Raw genomic sequence first — 9,883 nt, forward strand, 5'->3', positions numbered from 1 at the left:
AGCGGTGGTAGAAAGGGCACTAATTAGTGAAGCATTACCTCGTTTAAAAACTTGTTTCCAGCAAAAGAAAAAAAAAGCACACTTAACAAACAAAACAAATCCCTTTAAAAAAAGTGAGGTTCTGTGAAACTTTCCTATGGATCCGTATTTTTGCAGAATTCAATCAATTCTATAGATCTACGGAAAATTTCGTAGAACCGACATCACTGACTTCCATCTGTTTTATTTTTATTCAACACAGCTGACGCGTTGACAGAACGAGGGAAAAGTAACTAGTAAAAAAATTGCACGAACGAGGAATGCTCCGGTTGCAAAACAATGCTTGGGCATGTGGTTGATAGATGGTACTAGCACAGAGAACAGACATAGAGGCTCGAACAAAATTTCTCTAAAAACTTGTGTAAAGATTTCTATTCGACTTAAGCGCCACTAACGGCGACTTCCCCACTTAAAAACCCTCTTTGACAACATGATGGTGCTGGCGTTGCACAAATTGCACTAGACTCTAAGTGCTAGTAGCGCCAAGTGGCAATTTTCAACAGATAATTTATCGATACTAGCGCCAAATTGGTCGAAAGTGGAAAATTTATAGAGAAAATCAGGAGATGCTAACACCACGTAACGGCGACGTTCCCACTTATTTTACACAAGTTTCTGACCGTACTTGAACGTCTGTTCTCTGTGGTACTAGCAACAATCAATACGAAACTAACGATTTTAAATTGGCTCACTACTTGACTAGCCTATTGGTCCCAAGCAAACGATTAACGTATCCCATTCTAGTTGAAATTCTAGTACTACGCAATGTTTGTTTTGATTCGCTATGAAAGTTTGACAGATAAAATGAGGGGTTATTGGTTTTTCCTATTTTTCGAGGGGTGATCGATTAGCTTGGGACCGAAGATAGTACCAGAGCTGAGTCAAAAAGTTGAGCACGTTTCTTCGGGACCTACTAGTCTTAGAGTTACCTCTATGGTACTAGTGCGCATGCAAAATACGCTTGACGATATTTTTCGAAGAATTTTATTTTAAGAGTTATGTCTGTTTGTCTGTGGTTGTACGATGTACATCGGTTTTGCGAACCAAATTACATCCATTGATGTAAAATTGTATCTGCTTTTTGCTATTACATCATTATTTCCTACATCACCTTGAATTACATTGATCGATATTACATTTTTTTGCTGTGTAGTGTGCGTACGATAAACCTCAGTAATCTCTATACGCCATTTTAATACACTCAGAAAACTTTTCACTTAGATGTTACATGAAAACATATATAGATATTTTCCATCTAGTTTTTCACGTAAATTTTACGTTTTTCATATGTAGATCGGTTCGAAAGTTTTAACTTCAATCCACATAAAACTGTAATAGGTAATATAGGATTTTGAAGTAAATTTCACTTTATTTTCATGTAAAATCTAAGTGAAAATTACTCAAAGTGAACAGATCTTTCCCCAATCCACTAGAAAGCAATATAGATGTTATAGTTCTTTCTAAGTGAATTTTATTACACTTTCACTTAAATTATATTAAATTTCTTCGTAGCATCCAAACTGTTGTTAGGCGTTCTAAAATGGTTTTTCGATATAATAAAAATAACTGGATAGATATTTGTTTATTTATTTTATTTTTCAGCTTAATACAGATGGTTTCTTATATCTTTTTATACGGCCTCCCTTATAAAAAAAACTTAAATTAACTTATTTACACGTTCAAGCTATTTTTACACGAATAAAAAACTTACTTTTAATCCATTGTAATGCAACTGGTTGTTCCACGGGCAAGAGCGGCTTAGAAAGTTCGGGTTGGATTATCACTGTTGAAAGAAATAATTCAGTTAGAAACGGGTTTTGTTTAAAAACACTGAAACTACGCACCTTCATTGAAATTAAGTCCCTTTGAACATCGAACTGCTGCGCTCTCAGTAGGCCTAGGACTGCCAATTTCTGAAATTTAAACAAAGAAATTGTATATAGGGCCGTCATCGAAAAACTTTTTACCACCTACATTACGAGTTCTCCAGGCAGAAAGCTGAGTATACATTTCTTGTGTATTCCAGCCACCCCCGGCCAGCTGGACTTCCTCTGCCAATCTTCCGGGTGAGATGGTAAGCAAGTCAAATTCGTCGATTCCTCGTTCTAAAAAATATATGATTAGTAGGTATATGACGAAAATAAAACAACTTACCTGTCAGAAAATTCAGCAAATCCAACGGTATTTGTAAATCTACCAACAGGTCATCAGTAATGCACCGTTCGGACTCCATTTTAGGTTTTGTTTGTGCCATCACCACTCAGAAATTTTCACACTATAAATTCATGTAGAATCTAAGTGAAATTATCTTACATGAAATTCACTTGAAATTTAAATATATTTCATCTAAATTTCAAAGCTTATCACATTGCTTTTAATATGGTTTGTAATGAATTTTATTAACGTCATGTACCTTTCAGATTATTTTTAATATCTGAAGGTTACGTGTTTTTTCTAGTGAAATTTATGTGACAAATTTTTTGAATAGAAACTATGCGATCGATTCAACCTCTGGTGATGTATAGGAGAACGTCAAAAAGAGAGACATAGGAAGCGGAAAACTTTTTCACTTTTCCTGATAAATTGATTTATCAGAAATGCCCCAAAACTTGATCTACAGTTTAAAAATTTCATTCTGTATCGGTTTTGCAAGGATCCTGCTGGTGTTCAAGAATATTTTTGTTGAGAAAAATGGTAAATTAGAATAGTGCCTCATAACCACATCTTCCGGATTTCTTGTGTGTACATAATTTAAACACAAACGAAGTGACAAACGACTAACTGGCGAAGAAATCAATTAAAATAATGTGGTTCGCAGTAATAGAATTTTCTTAGAAGCTTGTGCCATCATCCACCAGATGGGATAGTATTTTTGTTTTGGTTTTGCTCAAAGTTGATTTTGTGTACAATGATTCTTTGACAGTGTGCAAAGAGTGTATCATTTTGTCATTTTTTTTATGCATTTCTGTTTTGAGTAGTGTGAAAGAGATAGAACCAAAACATTCTAGTATATTTGGTGAAAATGCTAGTTCAATCCAGTAGTAGCATAGAGGTAACTCTAAGACTAGAAGGTCCCGAAATAACGTGCTCAACTTTTTGGCTCAGCTCTGGTACTCTCTTCGGTCCCAAGCTAATCGATTCACCCCTCGAAACATAGGAAAATCCACTAACCCCTCATTTTATCTGTCAAACTTTCATAGCGAATCAAAACAAACATTGTGTAGTACTAGAATTTCCGCTAGAATTGGGTACGTTAATCGTTTGCTTGGGACCAATAGGCTAGTCAAGTAGTGAGCCAATTTAAAATCGTTATTTTCGTATTGATTGTTGGTAGTAGTGTTGCCATGTGGTACAATCAACAATCAATTCGAAACTAACGATTTTAAATTGGCTCACTACTTGACTAGCATATTGGTCCCAAGCAAATCGATTAACGCACACCATTCTAGTCAAAATTCCAGTACTACACTATGTTTGTTTTGATTCGATATGGAAGTTTGACAGATAAAATGAGAGGTTCGTTAATTTTCCTATGTTTCGAGGAGTGAATCGATTAGCTTGGGACCGAAGATAGTACCAGAGCTGAGACAAAAAGTTGAGCTCGTTTCTTCGGGACCTTCTGGTCTTCACACCCAATTTTTATTGCCGTAAACCAGCAACATTTTGCTGGATTTTGCCGAGCTGGAAGTTCAGTAATCCTTCCAGCAAAATATTGTTGCTGGATGACCAGTAAAATGATCTGTCAATTAAGTGACAGCACATCGCTGAAAACCCAGCAAAATGTTGCTGATGCTTCAGCAAATAGAAGCAGCAATTAATTTACAGTGGGAGGGAATGGAAAATTTTAGTTTGGAATTCATTGGATGTCACGAAATCATTCTATCTTTATTTATTCAAAGCTAATCATATACGGTATGGTACTGGTACATGGTACACGCATTTTTCGATTATTTTCTATAGTAAAGCAGACAAACGTGTCTCTGATCCTGTCATCTTGCGGTTTTGATTCAAGCTGCAAACATAGGGAAAAAACGATATTTTTTTTTTCTTGAATTCAGCATGGATTTTTACAAATAAACTTGAAAAATGTTGCACTTACTTGTTGGTGGTACACTAAACATCATTTCCAAGAGCAAATTTGCTAGAATTAAGCAAATTAGTTGCGAATATTTTAGTTGGTAACCAATCATACGACGAGTGAATTGGAATTTTCTAGAACTGGCATTTCATTTGACAGATCGAATACAATTTACTGAGTATCCAGCAAAACATTTCAGAATGCTGGATGGTCGGTGAAATGTGGTTTTGCTGGAACCAATTCGGCAATTCAGTTTGCTGGAACTTGAATCTAAGTTTTGGTGTATAGAGTTACCTCTATGGTACAATCCAGTAGTAGTGGTGTTGCCATGTGGTACACTGAAAAATTGCAATAGCAGGTTAGTCACCAAAGTTTTCGAGCCGCTCCGTCTGTCACTTCGTTTGTGGTTTATAGTACGTACAGACTACAGAGTTAAAACATGTTATAGCGCTATCTTGATGGTGGTCTCCGTGTTGCAATTATTTGACAACCATTATAACATGTTATAACCAACAATCAATACGAAACTAACGATTTTAAATTGGCTCACTACTTGACTAGCCTATTGGTCCCAAGCAAACGATTAACGTGCCCCATTCTAGTCAAAATTCTAGTACTACGCAATGTTTGTTTTGATTCGCTATGAAAGTTTGACAGGTAAAATGAGGGGTTATTGGTTTTTCCTATGTTTCGAGGGGTGAATCGATTAGCTTGGGACCGAAGATAGTACCAGAGCTGAGCCAAAAAGTTGAGCGCGTTTCTTCGGGACCTACTAGTCTTAGAGTTACCTCTATGATATTACGCTGTACGATGTACACATAATTTGAGAACAAATCAATCTGATGACTGTAATATGCTATCAACTTTTACCAATTATTGATGTTCAATACTTCACCATGAATGTCATTGATTGATACATATTATACTTTTTTTCTGTGTACACATTAAAGTGATGAGCGGTGGTAGAAAGGGCACTAATTAGTGAAGCATTACCTCGTTTAAAAATTTGTTTCCAGCAAAAGAAAAAAAGCACACTTAACAAACAAAACAAATCCCTTTAAAAAAAGTGAGGTTCTGTGAAACTTTCTTATGGATCCGTATTTTTGCAGAATTCAATCAATTCTATAGATCTACGGAAAATTTCGTAGAACCGACATCACTGACTTCCATCTGTTTTATTTTTATTCAACACAGCTGACGCGTTGACAGAACGAGGGAAAAGTAACTAGTGAAAAAATTTCACGAACGAGGAATGCTCCGGTTGCAAAACAATGCTTGGGCATGTGGATGATAGATGGTGCTAGTGCGCATGCAAAATACGCTTGACGATATTTTTCGAAGAATTTTCTTTTAAGAGTTATGTCTGTTTGTCTGTGCCGATGCTTTCAAAGTGAAGTGCAAACTGTTTCAGTTCGAAAAGAGTTGTTTTTATTATAACAATATATTTTTTATATTGAATTTTAAATATTATCATATTAATGATTTTCAAGATTAAGAAAAGTAGCCAAACTAAAGTTTGTATCATGTTTAAAACATAAATTTATTTATTTATTTTATAAAAAAAAAACAAAGAAAATAAAACATAGTTTATGTTACCAGCGCAGATTGTGTCCTAGCCCTATTAGGTGGCCAAAGCCGGAAGGATGCGGTGGGCAGGGCATGTTGCAAGAATGCTGGACAACAACCCTGCAAAGTTGGTGTTCGCTATAGCTTATACCGAGGGGCATGCAATAGCCTTTTTGACTGCGTTGGATTTAAAGTACAAGGTGTTTAACCAACAATCAATACGAAACTAACGATTTTAAATTGGCTCACCACTTTAGTAGCCTATTGGTCCCAAGCAAACGATTAACGTACCCTATTCTAGTTGAAATTCTATTACTACACTATGTTTGTTTTGATTCGCTATGAAAGTTTGACAGATAACATCAGGGGTGTGTGGATTCATGCAGAACATGCAGGGGTGAGTGAAATAGCTTGGGACTGCTTGGGACCGTTGTTCTGGTACTGAGTGAGCCAAAAATTATAATGATTTTCTTCGGGACCCAGTGGTCTTAGAGTTACCTCTATGGTTTAACTATGTAATTAAGTAATTAAAAATGAAAATTAAGTATTTCATGTCATTAAATTTAATTTCGCGTAATCAAAGCAGTGCCAGTGTAATTACTGTAATTAAAACACGTACCTCAATTTGATTACGTAATTAATGTAATTAAAAATTAATTTTCTGTAATTAATGTAATTAAAGTTACACAAATGTAATTAAAAACGTACCCAAATCCTTATTCTTGAACTATTTAAAAAATGAAGAAAACCCTTAACACATACTCGAATGAATTTATTTATTCAAAAACTCTTCTTACACCCTGAAATACGCATATTAATGTTTTACTAGACTACAAACATGACAAATTCTGCGAATACTTATACTAAATTTCTTGGAGCACCATGCTAGAGTTGGAAACTGAAATAATCCACTCGCGACAATCGATTTCACTTTCGTTTTGTACGTTCAACATAATGTTGTATCTAGTGCACTGTATTCGTTGAATAATGCGCTTTAATGCACAACTAGAATAAAATCGATTGTCACAAGTGGGTTATATCGGTTTACAACTCTAGCGACAATATACAGTGAAAAGGAAGTGATATTCATAATGAGGGCCGTGATTGCCATACAAATGAAATGGGAATCTCTTAGTTGTGACGACAAGTCTTGAAATTTTACATTTCCTTAAATTCAAGCAATTCCTCGAGCAAATTTCCTCTTGATCAAAAAATGTTCGAATTTTAAGCCATGTTCGCAGCACAGTTCGACAGATGATGATATTAGCTTGTGCCTGAATTAACAGATTCAATGGAAGATGTAAATGCATTTGCATTAATTTTCTGATGTTACGCGTGAATTCTTCGATTATTTCAATATTTCTTTAAAAGTTAATATTATTATACTAATAATAATTAACAGATTTAAGGCAGGGTTCATTAACAAAAAAATAATAATCAGGTTTTGGTTGCAGACACTAAGATGATTCAAACCAATTGTGTGCTTTTATTTGTATTATCGCCATGATATGATCACATCCGTATTCAGAATTGACGCGATAGCATTTATGAAATTCGCCTCCCCATTGTTCGTCTTTCCATGGGTCAACTAAACAATACTATGGGCAGAACTCCAAACCGATAGGAAACGATGAGTCCCATGTGCACAGGACACGAAATGATCGTTACCGATCAACTTGACACACTCAAGTTATCCGTGCTGGGAAGACAATTGCATACCAGCTTTTTTTCCCGGAAGTAGCTCAGCGTGTGAATGTCCAAAGTATTCACCAGCTCCAGTGTCCGTTCAGCTGTCTGGGATAGCAAATTTGAACTCTTAATATGGTCATTACCGACGGAGTTTCGTAAAATAATGAAGTTTGATATGTCACATGAGGGGTTCCGGTTCTTATTGGGAGTTGGATATTTAACCGGGGGGGGGGACAATTACATGGGACTGTGGACTGTCTAAGACCATTATTAGCCGTGCAGAATCATGAAGTTTGATATGTCGCACGAAGGATTTTGGTTCTTGTCGATAATTGAAAATATACCCGGGAACACTGGAACATGCCAGGGAGGGCCAATGGGATCGTGGGCTCTCAAAAAGACCATTACTGGCCGACTTCAGCAGAATCATAAAGTTTGATATGTCGCATGACGTGTTTTGGTTCTTGTGGAGAATCGGTCACTTGCCCGGGGACACAGGAACATGCCCGAGAGGGCTAGTGTGACCGTCGAGTCTCGTTAAGGCCATTACCAGCCAAAATTTGGAAAATCATGAATTTTGATATGTCGCACGATGGGTTTCGTTCTTGTTGAGAATTGGCCACTTCCCCGGGGGCACCGGAACATTCCCGGAAGGGCTAGTGTGACCATGGACTTTCAATAAGGCCATTACTGGCCAAGATTTGTAAAATCATGTTGTTTGATATGTCGCATGATGGGTTTTGGTTCTTGTTGAGAATTGGCCACTTCCACGGGGCACCGGAACATTTTCGGGATGCCCAATGTGATTGTGAACCATCGAAATAGCTGCCACTGGTCCAATTACATCGTTTGAGAGAAAAAAAAAACATGATGTTCATCGTGTGTATACTTATTACAGAACAATAAAGCCGAATGCCGACCAAAAAGCGACCCCACAGGGAACCGAAATAACTCCGGAACCATGAATTGATCAAAATATTTTCAGATGTATTCAGAAACTTCAATAGATTCAAGACAAAATTCAATTATTTGGAAAGACAAATATTGAGAAATTATGTTTTTATAGCTAATTGAATTTTGAAATCTATGCAAATTAAGACGTTAGGCACGCAAAGGTTAACATAATTTTCTATTGTAATTCTGTTTTCGTTCGCATCCTCCAAATTAAATTCGTTATTTCTTAGGTTGAACCAGGTAGCACACACAAACATTCCTTTCATTGTCGCATACTCCGGTGCTTTTACAGGGGCGTGATCCAGGATATAGTTCATTACCCTGCCAACACCTCGGCAGTATTGAAATCCGACTACATTTCCAATCACGAACCGATCGTTGTATGTGAATTGGCACCAATCACCAACTAACATTATCCTTAACGTAGCAAAAGGGCCTGTGAAATTTTTGTTTCACGGGCCAATTACGAAAGGGTCTAACGGTACGCTGGGGGAAATTTAAGTACATTTCTCGTTGTAGATTAATCGAGTTAATGTACTTAATTTATACGACTTGTAATTAAAACTGAAATTTGTACTTAAAAGTAATTAAATCAAAAAATTTCCGACGATCGTAATTGAAGTAATTAATCATGTAGTTAACTGTAATTATTGTACTTAAAAAAGGCTTGCGTAGGAGTTAAAGGTTATTGCGTGCCCCTCGGCTTATACTGATCCGGTTGGCACAAGAAGGCGTGGAGCGCAGAGAGCACGATGGGCGGACCAGGTAGAGGCATGATCTAGCGAGCATTGGGCATGACCGAGGATGGAGAGCGGCAGCCGCAAACCGAGTATTGTGGCGTACTATTGTTGATTATGTCTTATCTTAAATGTGATGTTGTACAAATAAATGTATGCATGTATGTATGTAAGACCTTGTAAGACCACTCCCGATGGCAATTTGCCAGTTGTGCAATAAAATGTACCTTATTTTGAGGTTTGAAAATCGTCGTCATGATGTAAACAAATGAATTGGATGACATTTCCTCTCAAAATCGGCTAGCGCACTATACATTGATGGTGCATGAAAAGAACCTATACAGGCCTTAACGCGCAATAAATCGCTCTAAGTAACCATCAACTGATGAGCGACTACATAATCCGACAAATCGAAAAATGACGAGGGGTATGGTAACATCTCAAATATTTTCCCACTGGCACTATCAGTCAATGTTATCGGAAGCACTGCCAGCCTTCAGAGTGGCGACGAGGACAAACGTCAAACAAATCGCTTCAACCAGAATGTTTATTTACATTTTCTCAGTAACCTTCCTACGCCTTTCCTTCACGCTATTCGATTTACATTGCCGGTTTTCGTTCAATTGTGAACTATTTTTTCGGAAATTGAAGTGTATTTCTAGTGCTCTTTACTGTAAACCAATCGAGTTCATTAGTGCCGTTTCCAATATCGGTTAAATATCACAATAAGTTCGATTGCGCAAATACGGACAACGTAAACACACCTGTTGAGCCTCATTCACTGCTAACCAAGATCAAGGTCAAAGAAAAAGCAAAGCGG

At 36.8% G+C, this 9,883-nt stretch overlaps 1 long non-coding RNA gene across 1 annotated transcript in view; it reads left to right on the forward strand.

Annotated features, from left to right (window-relative positions):
- The first annotated feature begins 9,488 nt into the window (after positions 1-9,488).
- Positions 9,489-9,883, forward strand: part of LOC135710379 (uncharacterized) — a 163,238-nt gene continuing 162,843 nt past the window's right edge. The window contains exon 1 of the long non-coding RNA XR_010518416.1: positions 9,489-9,882. This is a non-coding gene — a long non-coding RNA (uncharacterized LOC135710379). The remainder of the gene's footprint in view (position 9,883) is intronic.

This window comes from Ochlerotatus camptorhynchus, unplaced genomic scaffold, assembly GCF_037179485.1.
Source record: "Ochlerotatus camptorhynchus isolate MF236.1 unplaced genomic scaffold, CSIRO-AGI_Acam_v1.1 ptg000379l, whole genome shotgun sequence".
In the NCBI taxonomy this organism is placed as follows: domain Eukaryota; kingdom Metazoa; phylum Arthropoda; class Insecta; order Diptera; family Culicidae; genus Ochlerotatus; species Ochlerotatus camptorhynchus.